General features: G+C 45.5%; 1 protein-coding gene and 1 long non-coding RNA gene across 3 annotated transcripts in view; both read left to right on the top strand.

The window, feature by feature from the left end:
• The window catches only part of BSDC1 (BSD domain containing 1), a 257,488-nt gene that overhangs the window by 17,129 nt on the left and 223,769 nt on the right, over positions 1-16,590 (top strand). The window lies entirely within an intron of this gene.
• LOC144824698 (uncharacterized) lies at positions 14,606-15,143 on the top strand. Its single transcript, XR_013609066.1, has 3 exons — positions 14,606-14,656; positions 14,752-14,828; positions 15,090-15,143. It is a non-coding gene; the product is annotated as an uncharacterized LOC144824698 (long non-coding RNA).

Genomic DNA, 16,590 nt, shown 5'->3' with positions numbered 1-16,590 from the left:
GCCTCAGTCTACACGACCCTCTGAGGTGCGCAGAGGAGACTGATTACATGTTCGAAATACAAAGCATATATACGTTTCGTGTGTTCAAGATGACACCCTACAAGGAAAGATACAACTTGTCAGTATGCCAAGAGGAATACCCATATAAGGCACAATTGATTTGCTAGTTGCCTAGGCCTAAGCTATTCCGGTGGCAGGTCAGTAAGGTGCCTCCCTATCTATCTGTAGCCCGGGGAGTACAGGAACGGGCTCTTCTAGAATGTGCGCATCCCACAAGAAAGGCAGATGTGACCTTGGGTTTCCTTGAGCTACCGGCTAACAACTATAGTAGGCGGCCTGGCTGCCGTCATAGTTTCGAGCAGCAAACGTAATCACGTGATTTCAGGGAAACAGCACTCTCACATAGGGAAACTAAACAAAATGGCTCCGGCTATATCAATAGGAGCATACGAGTCAAAAGTGAATCATTGATTACTAAGTGATCATAGTGTATTCTAACTACACGATTATATAATTACGAGATTACATTGGATATTGGATATATTAGGCCAATAATGCACGTCTATCGAAATTCGATCCCAACAGACGGCCCTTTTGGCCTACTATAGCCAATACACCTATATTCATTCTACAAAAACCCCTTCATCGATCTGCATGAGGTCTGACACCTCCTTTTGGATCATCTGCTTCTCAACCTTGACTTGTCGAGAAAAGTTCAAAGCAGATGTTATCCCAGTTGCACAAAACGAGCAACAAGCCGGGCCACACTGGAGACACAGGCAACACGTAAATATCACTCCAAAAGCTCCAGCCAGCACTATGAATATCTTCCAACCCCAGGTAGCTAAAAGGCCCCAAAACCAACTGCTAATGGACCAGGTGCCGTTATCCACATGCGCTTCGCTTGCTAATCGATTTAGTTTTTGTATAGCAAGATGAATGGTAGGGGCTGAATCTGGAATAAACACACAGCAAGAGCTGCCGATCACACGACAGGCTCCTCCCCTATCTGCGAGGATGACGTCAAGAACCATCCGGTTCTGGAGCGAAACAAGCCTCGTCGCTGCAAGCTCTACAGTGATATTAGTTAAGTTCCCAGTAGTGGTCTGGACCACGTTCTCAACTATTCGGGACAGGCGTCTTATACTGCGGCTATTGAATATGGGTCCCCAGAAGGGGGTAAGACACTTAGCAAAATCTTCAAATTGCTTCAGGGAGGTATCTGTTTGGTCAGTACTGTCGGTGTCATAGCTCCTAACGTTTCGGCTAACCACTACCCCTTTCTGAAATAACTGATGAGTCTGGTGATAGTCGGGCGGGGCAATGTACACAGGAGGGTAGAGAAGTGATAGCAACTACCTGCCCATCCCGGGGAAGCTATGTGTATGCATTCTCACCGCAGACAAAATAGACATCTGGTGGGGTAATCATAGGTGGGGTACTATATACCTGTAAAGTGTAGGTGTAATTGCATCTGCTCTTTCCTACCTTAACATGACCTCTTCCCTGTATGCAGAAGGGAGAGGTAGTATTAATAATGGGGATCGGCAAGGCTCTGTCATTCGTAACATTTCTTTCTTTAAAATGCTGGAAGTACATAGTGTCATTAAAAAGTTCAAAATCCTGCATTTCCTCCATTAGCCATGTAACATTCTTATAATCTGTATATACGTTCATACAAGCATTGAGGTCCAAAGAGCCCTCTCCCCCGTTTCCTGCTGCATCAAATCCTTGATGTTTTTCTATGTACTTCAGGATGGCTTCATAATCCTTTTCAGTATATATTTTTGGTTCAGCTACATTATGTGAATACATCAAAGATAACAATTGGAACCAGGCTTCACAACTAGCTAAATAAGACATCGGTAAGGAGATAAACAGTTTGTGCTGGTGCATTACTGAAGGAAGTAACCCACATACCCAACAGTTCGTCTTATTCGTGGTGCTATGTGTCTGGTGCAACATTTCAATAAAAGCATTTTTCATATAAGTTTCTCTGGGTCTGGCCTTGTGACGGGGCAAAGAATAGAAGATATGTTCTTCTGGAGCAACAGTAGTTCCTAACAGCTTCTGTACTGGATGCTGAAACTCTAAATATACAAATACACACATCATAATTATTGTAATGATAACAATGAAAGCAACGAATGCCACCTTCACTCTGGTAGACCATCCGGAAAATAAATGCATATTATCCACATATCGCCGAGGGGCTAGTGGCCTTTCATCCTCCATTGCAAATCGAGCAAAAGGAAACATACTCTCTATAAGTCCAAATCTAACTCGGTCCCTCTCTATAAGTCCAAAAGCTATCTTTGTATCCACAAAGCACTCACGCCACCAGAGGGAATCTTCTTTCCTGTGTTCGTTCTAGAGCCTCACAGGCAGACTCTTGTCATCCATTAAGTGAAAAGGCAAACAACTTCCTGCGTCTGGGAGAACAACCGCAGCCCCCAACTTAGTCCTTCTTTCTGAACAGAGCTACTTAACACAGTGTTCCAAGCTCTCAACGGGTTCAGTCCAGTGTCTCGCTCAGTACCCCAGTGTATCTATCCGATATTTCTCAATTGAAGTCTTTCCCTAATTTCTTCCTTAAAAGACTGGGGTACCGCGCTGTTTTCGGGGCCGCAGGTCATAGTTACAGCGACCAGGTTGCTCCTGGTCAAAAAACAACTCAGTTGCAGGGGCATTAGATGCATTCGACCGAAGTGATACACCAGAAATAATGGGCTCCGCTGTTTGAGCCGCTGCGACGTCACCTGAGGGCAACGCTTCACTTGGCTGCCCTTCCTCTCGGGCTTCCGAAAAAGGTACAAAGCTCTGCAGCGACTCTCCTTCCTGGCTGGAAATTCCTTCGCGGTTTTGTAAATCAAAGGGCAGAGGGAGCGGGAGGCGCTTCAGGTGGCTAGCATGGATCCAGTGTTTGCGTCCATGCACCTTCACAGCCGACCTTGTAGCGAGTGTGATCTGGTAGGGCTCAGACCATTTCGGTTGAAAACTCGATTTCCGTTGATAGTTCCTCACCAGGACCCACTGGCCTGGTTCCAATTGATGTCCTGGACCCTCTGGTAGCGGCCGCAATGTCTCGGATACCTGTTGATGAATAGAACGCAGATCTTTAGTCAAAGCATACAAGTAGTCTGTCATCAAAGGATAATCAATATCTCTAAAGGATCTGGGCCTAGGGACTCCCCACACATTGGCCGGTCGGCCAAAGATTACTTCATAGGGTGATAACCCCGTTCTTTTGTGTGGTGTAGTTCTCAGAGACAGTAATGCTAAAGGGAGGGCATCGGGCCATTTTAATCCTGTACTAGCACAAATCTTGGCCATTTTCAATTTCAATATGCCATTGTATTTTTCAACCAGACCGGCTGACTGAGGATGTCTGGCTGCATGAAATTTCTGCCTAATTTGCAGACCGTCACAAACACTCTGAACCAGTGAGGCATTAAAGTGTGTACCATTATCAGACCAGATAATCCGGGGCAAGCAAAATCGGGGGAAATATTCTTTAATCAAAGCTTTAGCAGTTGCAACTGCAGTGGCCTCTTTGGTGGGGTAGGCTTCAACCCATTTACTGAAAGCACAAACCACCACTAGTACATATTTCAAATTGTTCACTCTCTCCATCTGTATGTAATAAATTTGTAAAACTTCAAATGACAGAGATGGCGGTGCAAAATTTCCACAGATTCTCTACCTCCTGAATTGTAACGCAAACACACAGGGCAATACTTAACCACATGTACTGCAGTTTTAGGAATATTTGGGTTATTCCAGACTGGGTCTAATACTGCACAAATACATTTTGCTCCTATGTGTGCTGGACCATAAGCCATGGTCACTACAGCACATACCAATGCATTAAGAAGTAACCAACGCTGTTTTTCAGTTCGATCTATCCAACATTCATTCTTATCTAGTTGTCCCACTTCCCGTTCCCATCTCTGTGCCTCATCTGGGGTAGCTTCTTTCTGCAACTCTTTCACGCTTTCAATGGTATTGTCAAACACAGATGTTTCCGCCTCCCACCGGGCTGAAGCACTGGGGAACATGGGAGTCATCCTAGTTTGCGCTGTTTCTTTAGCTACCGAATCAGCATAAGCATTTCCCTTTCCCGTAGAATCAATAATTCTCTGAGCACTGCATTTAATGCTGGCAACTTTTTCTGGTAATGTTAAGGCATTTAACAAATGATCAATTAAAGGACCGTGTTGAATTTTCTGACCATGCGTGGTAAAGAAGCCCCTTTCCCTCCACTGCCTCCCAAAACTATGGGCAACGCCGAAGGCGTACTGGCTGTCTGTGTAAATATTTACTCTTAAGCCTTTACTGATCTCACAGGCTTGTAACAAAGCTATTAGTTCAGCTGCCTGGGCTGAATGATGTGAAATCCTAGCGGTTTCCACCACCGTTTTTAAGGTCGTAATGGCATACGCAGCTGTGGCCGTACCATCTGGTAATTTAAAACAAGAACCATCCACATACAGCTCTCCTTGGGGGTCTGGTAAAAGGGTGTCGGTAAGATCTACACGGCCTTTTGTTTCTTCTTCAGTTCTGAATATACAGTCATGGGTATCATTTGTTTTAGCATTGGAAGGGAGAGGCAATAATGTTGCTGGATTCAATTTAGCGCATCTTTTAATTGTAATGTGTGGTGCAAACAATGTTAATTCGTATCCTGTTAAACGAGCACTCGTAAGGTGCTGAGTCTTAGTTCTATTTAACAGAATATCCACAGCATGTGGTACCAAGACTGTGAGTTCCGTATTCAGAACTATACCTTCTGATTGCCGGATGGCCACCGCTACCGCCGCAGTGGCCCTCAGACAACTGGGAAGGGCTTGTGCAACCATGTCTAATACTGATGAAAAGAAAGCACAGGGTCTTTGTTTCCCGCCAAAATCTTGTGTTAATACTGAAAGGGAACAACCATCCACCTCGTGCACATAAAGTGAAAAAGGCTTCCGGTAATCCGGGGTACCCAAGACAGGTGCAGAACACAAAGCAGATTTCAAAGAGTCAAAGGCTTCTTGACATTCATCCGTCCAGGGTAGGGGTTCATGCATATCTTTGGTAGTCAAATACAAGAAGGGTTTAGAGAGAAGTGAATAGTTAGGAATCCATTGGCGACAGTAAGAGATTATGCCAAGAAAAGCACGGACATCACGTTGAGTACGGGGTACAGACATATTAGTAATTACAGATATTCGTTCTGGTGTTAGTAGTCTCCCCGCTTTCGACAGTGAGTGGCCAAGGTAGGTCACTTCCTGTCGACAGTATTGAGGGTTTAGAGAGAAGTGAATAGTTAGGAATCCATTGGCGACAGTAAGAGATTATGCCAAGAAAAGCACGGACATCACGTTGAGTACGGGGTACAGACATATTAGTAATTACAGATATTCGTTCTGGTGTTAGTAGTCTCCCCGCTTTCGACAGTAAGTGGCCAAGGTAGGTCACTTCCTGTCGACAGTATTGAAATTTAGAGAGGGAGAATTTATTTCCTTTATCAGCCAAATGATGTAACAATTTCACAGTCGCTTCTTTGCAGCCTTCCTCTGTATCGGAGGCCACCAAAATATCATACACATATTAGATAATCGTGTTACCCACAGGCAAAATGAATTCATCCATGACTGCCTTTAAAGCTTGGCTATAAATGCTGGGACTTTCTGTATAGCCTTGGGGTGCACGCGTAAATCTAAAGCTTCGGCCTCCTAATGAGAATCCGAAGATATGTCTGCTATCAGGGTGAATTGGAATGCTAAAGAAGGCGTTCTTCAAATCTATTATAGAAAAATATTGGGCCGTAGGGGGAATCATTGTAAGAATTGTTGTAATATCCAGCACCACTGGGTATTGAGGGACTACTATCTTATTGACCGCTCGAAGTTCAATCACAAAGCGATAGCCAGTCTTATAATCAGGGGCACCATCAATTGGTGTCCTTTTCAGAATTGGCAAAATGGGACTATTGCAAACATTAACAGCTGTTTCTTCCACCACCCTCCTGTCAATGAGGTCACGGATGATATGCAACAAGGCCTGTTCACCTTCTGGTGAAATCTTATACTGGGGAATGCGTGGCATCTGTGCATTGGGTTTCAGTGTTATTGACACAGGAGCTATTCTTAACAGACCTACATCGGTGTCCCCTGTTGCCCACAGTGTCTGAGGAATGGTGGAGAATTCAGGGGGCAAGGTCTCATGTTTAGCAAAGTATTGGGCCTCTTTCACAGATGGTTTCTGCATTGTCAGGAAAACACCATCAGGGGAACAATAAATGCGAGCATGCAATCTCTTTAGAATGTCTAACCCTAAGAGGTTTTCACCACAATTAGAAGTCAGAAGGAAGGGGGTGTGCATGGAGATGGGACCTATCGTAAAAGGCAGAGGTTTCGAAACGGGGCTCACTACCGGTATTCCAGAGAATCCTACTGATACATTATTTTGGCCAGACAGAGCTGCCCCTGGGACCAGTGTACGGGCGACTGAACTACTCATCGCCCCAGTATCCACTAAAAACTTTCCTGATGTACCCAACAGTTCTCCTTGTACATAAGGTCCCTCTTGGTCAACTGGTACTGTAATATGGCCCCCGCTCTGTCCATGGCTGTCTCATGCATACTCCTGCTCGTTATACCTGTCATCCTGATAAGTCTCATTGTAGTATTGTCTGTTCTAAGGGTCATCAAAATAATTCTTACGCGAACCCTCATGCTGTGACTCCTCCCTTCTCATACTATTTCGGTCTACGTTCCCTCGACCTCTTCCTCGCCCTCTACTAGGTCCGTTCCTTTGCAATAACAGAGGGCAATCTACTCTCCAATGTCCTTCTTCTTTACAATAAGAACATTGGTTTATTCCAATATTCGGAGGGCCTCCCCTACCTCTTCCTGCCGTTTGACCTCTCTGAAATGAGCCTCGCACTCCTCGTCCTAAATTATTCCCTCTACTGACTTGCTGCAGTAATACTCTGGTTTTTAGATCCTTAGTCTTTTTCTCCGATTTCTCCTTACTCTCGTTTTCTCGATGTTCATAATATTGGGCCATGCTGAGGATAACAGAGGGTGCAGCCGTGGTCCATGTGCTTTCGGCTGATTGAAGACGGGTCATAACCTCAGGGAGTAAGTTTGTGACAAATCGATTTACAAATAATCGAATTCCTCCCTCTGTAGAGAGGTCCTGGCCACTGAAATCTATAAAAACGTTCTCAAATCGAGTAAAGAAATCGGACACACTTTCATCCTTCTTCTGTTTACACGCTGTCAATTTGTCCCAATCTACCTTCCTAGGAGGGAGAAGAGTCTTCATGTATGTAACAATTTTATCTGGTACTGCTAATATTTCATCCCGGGGTTTCTCACCCGGCTTTCGTTCCTTATCCCAATTTTTCAATTGATCCCAAGTTCCTCCCAACTCTGGGACATGGTCCGTATCATGTATCTGTCTCCAAATATCCACCGGAATCAGGAGACCAAAAAATAGCTCGATATCAGCTATAGTCATTATAGCGGAATTGGCAGCTTCGGCCAATTCCTTATAATAAGCTGTAGGATTCTTGCGGGGGTCAGGGAGCTGGGCTTTTAACGTAAGGACCTCACTTCGTTTCCAAGGAGTATAAACCCATTGTACCTGAAGTCTAGCGTCCACTCGCGCTCTCGTAACATTACCCCTGTTATCCTTTATTTCAGGTAGTTCCGGGAAGAAAAGAGGATGCACCTCTCTCATAGGGTGCTGCGCTCCCCATTCGGCACTCTTTCGGTGCATCCGTTCCCGATAATGCAAAAGCGTTGTCACATTCTGATATACTTCCTCAATTTGGAGGTGAAATTTATCAGCATGATCCCTGATGTCACGCAGTATTTGAGGAGGTAATCCTTCCTCAAAACACTGTTCCCATAGCGAGATCAATCAGATCGCCATGCTCCCTAGAGCCAGCTGTTGTGCAACGGGCTCAAAATCTTTCATAGTACTCCAAATATCTTCCAAAGTATAAATAGGATTCCGCATCCACTGGGATGCCTGAATTATAATAGCTCTCCTTTCCTCCTGCCCCAACAACGACCGAGTGAAAACTCGCTGATCACTCAAGTCCGACAACGGTCGTTTGGGCGTGGCACCCGGACTAATTACATTGCGAAGATCCAAAGTAGTCTGAGTCGGAGGGGAGAGAAACACTGGATGCAAAGGAGAAGGGACAGCCGCGTCCGGCTGAAGGGATATTAAGGGTGAGGTAGTTAGTGGAAGAGAAGGAGGGGAAACCGGAACATCAGGTCCCGATCTGCCAACGGGGGCCCTGGCAACCACCCCCGACGGTGGTCGGGCGGCCGAAACGGCGCCGCTTGGTCACCTCGTACCACAGGCACGGCTGGATACAAGCCTTGCAGGGCATAAGGGGGAGGTGGTTGGGCTTCCAGTAATTCTTCTAATTCATCTCCTGTCTTAGGTATAGCCACATAGCTTTTATCGGTCTCTAACCGAAACTGCCTATCCATCCGTTCAATATTCTTTTCCACCTTTTCCTTATCATACGCTACTGCTTTCTGTGTGACCGTCTGACCCGATTTCATCTTTCCCGGATTCGTCGTCTTTTTGCTTCCTTTAACCATAAGTTCAAAGAATCAAACATTGACTGACGACTTTTCTTCATAAATAATTTATTCTGTATATAATTGATCTTTTTCTCATCAAAAGACCCCGTAAGAGGCCACTGTAAATCCGAATGATCTTTTGTAAATTTGTTCCAAAGAGTATTGTACAAAATCGGCTGTAAACCATGTTTGGTATACATATCAAAACCGGGGCTGCCCTCGGGAGGGGCAGGCTTTCTTTCTTCAAGCCGTGTACCTCTCCGACAACAACACCCAAAACATATTTTGCTAAAACACGACATTATGAGAATACTTACACGTAGCTTCAGTCACAAAATTTCAAAACACACACATACTTGGACGCGCCCTTTACATCATCCACCCATACACCTCATCATGCAATGGTCACAATAAAGTGCTGTAAAACAGTGCAAGGCAAACCTCTCAGAACTTAGTCTATGCAAATGACGTCTTCAAATACGAACAGAGCCCATCGACTCCTGTTCGGGGAGTCGATTCAAAAGAATTCCAGACCAACAAAATCTCACCAAAGGGAACAGTCGTCAGACTGTTCTGAGAGCATCTGATAGGCGAACCACGAACTCTCTCACAGGCCATCCCATGGTCCTGTTCTGGTTGGGCCGGGCACCTAGACACGTCTCCAGAACCCTTGCTTACCCAGTTGCTCCCAGGGCTTTCCCGGAGAGAATTCGGCCGAGTGAGAAACGCCGTACTCTACTAAGGCATCAGATGTAATCTCAATTATTCACCAAACAAGTCCGTGGGGTCTCTACCCGTGCAGCCCCTTCGCTGCATCGGTAGATCCCCAGATTCCCTCGTGGTCCGGCTTTCCTGGCCACCTTCAAACAAAAACAGTTAACTGTTATCCAAAAAAGAACCACTTCCTCTGAGTGAGTCTTATCCAATTCAATCTCAAATATCACTCTCCTGGTGCACTCAGGTCGATTGCGAATTCTCCACTGCCGACACCTAGACAGACCGACACAGTCTGTTCTTCTCTCGGGTTAAGCTCGTAGGACTCCGGCGTAGGGTCTTCAGTAGCTGGGAGGGATACTGGGCTCGAGAGTGGAACAACTTGTTTTCATACCGCAAACGGGTGTCTCAAATCAGGATCCTCTTTCCGTCCACCCACTCGGCCAGAACTCCTCCTTGTCCCGTCACCCCTGTTTACAGGAGGGGACGACCCTATCGCGGAGTCCCGGCGGAGTCGCCAACTGAAGGATTCAAAATTATTCTAACAGGCTACACTTACCAATAGCCCATATTATTTTATAATAATAAGTCAGTCGGCAATGGAGAAAGTTCAATCGTTTATTCATCAAATACAAGCCCTGGCAGGGGAGCCTCAGTCTACACGACCCTCGGAAGTGCGCAGAGGAGACTGATTACATGTTCGAAATACAAAGCATATATACGTTTCGTGTGTTCAAGATGACACCCTACAAGGAAAGATACAACTTGTCAGTATGCCAAGAGGAATACCCATATAAGGCACAATTGATTTGCTAGTAGCCTAGGCCTAAGCTATTCTGGGGGCAGGTCAGTAAGGTGCCTCCCTATCTATCTGTACATGTGAGTAATGGGAGGGTAAGTGCTATCCTTGTCCTGAAGAAGGAACCTCTGAGTTCCGAAACATGTTGACACTTTTCACAGTGGTTGTAATACCTTAATTAGTATTGTACCAACCACGCCTCGCACTTTTTAATAATACCAGCCGGGGATTTAATAAATTTTGTTTTACCCACGCGCCAGGTATTTTTTAACTATTTTTCACCTCACCTCACTCACACTTTTGTAGACACACACCCCCTCACATAGTTCACTTACAAGTGCTCCTGCGCAGTCGCGAGTCGTAGCACGCCGCATCCCGTAGAGGGGTGCGAAGGCCCCGATGATGAAGCATGACACCAAGGGGCCTGTTGGTGTGTGAGGGGCATTTATACAACACTGTGTGTTCCCCATCTTGTTTGGGATCACCACCACTCTGAGTGGATTCTACTTTGTTTATGTATACAACCAGGGAGGCCGAATCCACTGACTCTCTCTCTCCCCCCTCTTGTTAAATTCTTGTCTATAGACAGCGCGCAGCTGTGGGAGCCCCTTTCCCGTAGAAACTCACTCACTTTGGACATACACAGACACACACCTGATACAACACAGAATATCATTTTTCACCTCCCTCCTTGCCTAACAACATGGAGGATGAACATGGATTGACTTTCAGCGAGGATGAGATTGATCGGCTTCTGGCCGATGTCAATCCTTTTGAAGGCCTTAGTAACAGTGACCCTGGCCCTGCTGTGGCGGACTGGGATGAATTAACGAATGTACGTAAAAACCAGATCAGAACAGCTCTCCATGGCCTCCTGATGAGGGAATATTTACGAAACAAAATGGCCCCGCAGGGTCTCCTGGTAAAGACAGAACCATTCATCTTTCAAGACGACCTGGTTTTTAAGAAAGCATGGTCGCTTATCTCGTGGCACTGCACCAGGGATTGGTTGGTGCTTATAGTTCAAACTGCTGCGAGAAAATCTTTGGAACTTAAAGTAGAGATCCAAAGACTGGAGGTCCAATTGAAAGCCTGTATCGCACCAGCAGATTTAAAGAAGGGTTTAGAAGAATTAAACCAACAAATGAGAGACTTTGAGGCAACGTTGAAACAAAGTAAATTCAACAAATTAAAAAAGGATAAAGATCGTTTCACCCCTGAAAGAGCCTACCCATACACACGGGCTGACTATGTTATGAAGGATAACATAAGTGACACGGACAGTGTGAACTCGGATGGTAGCAACTCAAGTACAAAGTCGGGTGGGTTCCAACAGAACAAACAAAGGGGTGGGTTTCGACAGAGAAGAGCCCAATTCCCACGCCAGAGAGGCTGGCGTGGTTATCAAGGTCCTCAATTCAATCCTTATCAGCCGCCTTTCCAATTTCCACAATACCAGTTCGTTCCCCCACAAATGGGACAGATGTATCCTCAATGGGTCCCAGACCAAACCAGTGCACCCCAGAATGCACAGCCTTTTTTATCCTGGGGCCAGGGATCCCGCAGGGGGAGGAACAAGAAGGGCAACAATGTCAACTGGCACCCCCCAGAGGAGGTAGACCAACGGATGTCGACAAGGAGCATGACGGCGAATCAGGCGTCTACGAGCAGCAGGGGGACCTAGTGATTAACATCACCCCATGGCCCCTTACTGAATTGCAAAACAAGGTGCTCAACAAAGGTCTGGGATATGTTCCCACCAACAAGCCAGACCTCTTTCTACTGCACAAGGAAATGCAGGACTTCATCAGAACAGTTAAGCTGAGAGCCTTTTTCAAAGACAAGGAACCAGCTACAGACACTTCAGATACAGGTTTGAAACCTAGGTCAACCTTTACACCGATGGATCACCAACTCCCGGTGGAGGTATTGGCCTTCGAAAAAGCCATAATGCAAGAACTGAAATGTTTAGAAACCAAGCAAAAGATATTTCAAAATATGACCAGATTGGAAAATGAGGCAATCAAGGAATTGAGGCAAAACAAAAATCTCACTATCAAACCCGCTGACAAGGGTGGGGCAGTGGTTATCCAAACCACCCAGGCCTATGACACAGAATGCAGGAGACTGCTCTCTGACAAGAGGAACTACCAGGTCTTAAGTGAAGACCCCACTGAATCACTACGAGTGCAGATAGGGGGTATGGTCGAAGAGGCTCTTGCACATGACTGGATAACCAAAAAAGAGTCTGAATTTTTAATTCAGAACAATCCACGTACTCCTTATTTTTACACCATTCCTAAGGTGCATAAAAACTTAGACAATCCTCCTGGACGGCCCATTGTGTCTGGCATATCGTCAATCTTGGAACCTCTATCCAAGTTTGCCGATGCCTTCTTGAGACCCATCGTACAGGCCACTGACACGTACCTGAGAGACACCAAAGCGGTACTCCAACTGTTACAAAACCAAACTTTTGATACCGCCTCTCAAATGCTTCTCAGTCTGGACGTGGAGAGCCTGTATACCAGCCTCCCACATGATGAGACCTTACAAATTATGGAGGAGGTACTGCACTCGACCAACTGGGAATACCACACTCCCAGGAATGTAGTGTTGGAATGCATCTCACTAGCACTTACAAAAAATTTCTTCGAGTATGAGGGCACCCTCTACTGGCAGAAACATGGTACGAGTATGGGTAGCACCTTTGCCCCAAGCCTGGCGGGTTTGTATGTCCACCATCTTGAATCCACTAAGATTCTACATCCAGACAATCCGCACAGGGCTAGGATTCATACCTGGCGGAGATATATAGATGACATTTTGGTCATCTGGGAAGGAGATGAAACCACAGTCTCTGAATTCATCCACTGGTTGAACACACAGAATGCATTCCTCAAATTCACACATCAGGTGTCAAATGAGAGCATGGTGTTCCTGGACTTAAACATCTATCATCAAGCGGGCGTCCTTAAAACAGAGACCCACTTCAAACCGACGGCTAGGAACTGTCTCCTCAGATTTGACAGCTTCCATCCGCGTCATCTGAGGGAGAACTTACCGTACGGACAGTTCCTACGTCTACGTCGGAACTGTAGTGACATCAACAAGTACAAGTCTCAGGCAAAAGACCTCAGTACAAAACTAAGACAGAGACAGTATCCTGAAACTGTGATTCAAAAGGCTATGAAAAGGGCTAGAAATAATAACCGTGAGTCCCTCCTGGAGGAGAATCCAAGGAATGACAACAAAGGGGAAAGAACAGTATGTGTCACAACATATAGTCCAGTTACAAACCAGGTGACAAAACTGGTCAATAGACATTGGCGCACACTGACAAGCGGAAGTCTGTCTTTGGAAAAACCTCTGTTTGCACACAGAAGGGGTAAGAACTTAAGGGACATGCTTGTCCACACGAGACCATTGCCCAAAAAAAGTGACCAGCCAAGACTGCAGGGCATTCACGGCCACCACCCATGTGGAAACTGTAACAATTGTCACCTCACCAGAAAAAGCCTTTCCTTGACTTTTTCGAACGGGACAAAGTGGGACCAACGTGTTTTTACGAATTGTAACAGTAAAAATGTTGTGTACTTGATCACGTGTCCCTGCGGGAAAGAGTATGTGGGTATGACTACGAGACAAGTGAAAACAAGACTCAATGAGCACAAAAGTAATATCAGGTGCAAAAAACTCACAACGAAAATGTCTGCCCACTTTATTGAACATCAACACTGTGTCAACGAGTTACGGTGGACGATAATAGAACAACTACCCTCTGATGTGGGCCTTCTGGAAAAAGAACAGAGATGGGTGTTCCGTCTTGGCACTGATGTCACAGGGCTTAATGATTCCATTCCTTGGAATCTCTTGAGATAAACTGTAATCCAAAGGGCCTCCACGAACCTGTATGTGTGGGTATTGAATGAGACATTCACCAATGGGATAATCCATAAACTCCGTTTCTCCCATCTGAACTATGAACACCAGATAGCTAATGGGGCCATTTATAACTCAACCAGGGTTTAAAAACCACACCCCTCTCTCTGTATATCTATTGTTCCAACATAGAATACCAATACCCCTTTTAGAATGTATGGCGAATCATCGCCGTGTTAATCACCATGCAGTGTGTTTCGTTCCCTGTTACTTTGGGAAAGTAAGCACGCGTGCGCGCTACATCGCCAAGCCTCCCTGCCACATTTGTAGGTGAGTGCGCATGCTTGAAACACCTCGAAGTCTCCATTCCGATGGTGTTTATCCCTTGCGCATGCGCGGTGACTATATTTGTCTGCGCATGCGCGGGTGACACCCTAACTGTTTGGAAGGCGCATGCGCAATTGTATAGCGAGAACAGAGCGCGCAACACCGGACTCCCTCGGTTCACATAGTCCATACTTGGGCATCTACCGGGTCTCATTATTCAATTAATCGATGCTAATGAGCCTTAGGCAGAATATAAAGGAGGGTCCTTGACGCGATTAACGCTCACTTCATCGGAGCCGCGTTGAGGGAAGGCAGGCAACTAGCCATTGCAGTAACCGTGAGTTTTGGGTTAGAAAGAGGAGCTTGAGTATGGCACTTTGGTGTATTTGCTACCTACTCCAAATTAAATCCCATATACTAATGTTTCTATAGGTCATTTTCTGAACAGAAAAGACGGACCCCCCAATAACACGCACAGGCTCATGAGGTCTTTATTTTGAATACCTAAAGTAAGCTGTGAAACTATCTGTTCTTGTGCTCTATTTCCATCTGAGTAGAGACTAAGTTCATATTCTGTGTCTTTATATGTATATAGTGTGCCATGTCCTTGTGAGTTTATTTTTCATTTTTTCTTTTTACATTTTTCTCAGGGCTCCATCATTTTTTGGAATGACCCTGCTGTACTTTGAGAGGTTATATTTTGGGAATCTCTTCTCTGAGTAACTGTGCATCTTAAGACCAATGTGTTTATGTATGCTTTCTCTTTACAGGTTTTTCATCGCCTATTGGGCGCAACGACACCTACCTATATATTTAACACGGCTAGGTACATTACACATTGCTGTAATTCTTTTACACTTTTACATTTACATGTGAGTAATGGGAGGGTAAGTGCTATCCTTGTCCTGAAGAAGGAACCTCTGAGTTCCGAAACATGTTGACACTTTTCACAGTGGTTGTAATACCTTAATTAGTATTGTACCAACCACGCCTCGCACTTTTTAATAATACCAGCCGGGGATTTAATAAATTTTGTTTTACCCACGCGCCAGGTATTTTTTAACTATTTTTCACCTCACCTCACTCACACTTTTGTAGACACACACCCCCTCACATAGTTCACTTACAAGTGCTCCTGCGCAGTCGCGAGTCGTAGCACGCCGCATCCCGTAGAGGGGTGCGAAGGCCCCGATGATGAAGCATGACACCAAGGGGCCTGTTGGTGTGTGAGGGGCATTTATACAACACTGTGTGTTCCCCATCTTGTTTGGGATCACCACCACTCTGAGTGGATTCTACTTTGTTTATGTATACAACCAGGGAGGCCGAATCCACTGACTCTCTCTCTCCCCCCTCTTGTTAAATTCTTGAATACCCATATAAGGCACAATTGATTTGCTAGTAGCCTAGGCCTAAGCTATTCTGGGGGCAGGTCAGTAAGGTGCCTCCCTATCTATCTGTAGCCCGGGGAGTACAGGAACGGGCTCTGCTAGAATGTGCGCATCCCACAAGAAAGGCAGATGTGACCTTGGGTTTCCTTGAGCTACCGGCTAACAACTATAGTAGGCGGCCTGGCTGCCGTCATAGTTTCGAGCAGCAAACGTAATCACGTGATTTCAGGGAAACAGCACTCGCATATAGGGAAACTAAACCAAATGGCTCCGGCTATATCAATAGGAGCATACGAGTCAAAAGTGAATCATTGATTACTAAGTGATCATAGTGTATTCTAACTACACGATTATATAATTACGAGATTACATTGGATATATTAGGCCAATAATGCACGTCTATCGAAATTCGATCCCAACATTTGCATATGCCCATGTCTGAACTGGGGTGGCAGAGTGGGCTAAAGAACGGTGATGGATTAAACCCAGATCTTTTGACTGGGTGTGAGTGTTTGATTGGTTCAGATGCTCCGTCCATCACCACCCCCTTTTGTACCGATAAGAGTTCTACTTGCACTGATTGGGAGAAAAGGTAGGAGTTTTTTAATCTTCTTGAGGACATAGAAGGATAAGGAGAGAACTGCGCTGGCTTGATATGTAAATGACAGCTTGTCATCAAACATAACACCCAAATTTCTAACCTTTGTGACTGGGGACCGAGGTGATCCTAGCTCGGCTGGCCACCAAGTAGGGGACCAGCTTTGGGAAAGATTGCCAAAGATCATCACCTCCGTCTTGTCTGAATTTAATGTGAGGCAGTTGTTTGCCATCCATGCACTGATGGCCAACATTCCTTCTTGAAAATTTGCCGTAACTGCCC

Source organism: Lissotriton helveticus, chromosome 3_1 (genome assembly GCF_964261635.1).
Source record: "Lissotriton helveticus chromosome 3_1, aLisHel1.1, whole genome shotgun sequence".
Taxonomy (NCBI): Eukaryota; Metazoa; Chordata; class Amphibia; order Caudata; family Salamandridae; genus Lissotriton; species Lissotriton helveticus.
The sequence above is the reverse complement of the archived record's forward strand: the minus strand, read 5'-3'. Positions and strand labels throughout refer to the sequence as shown.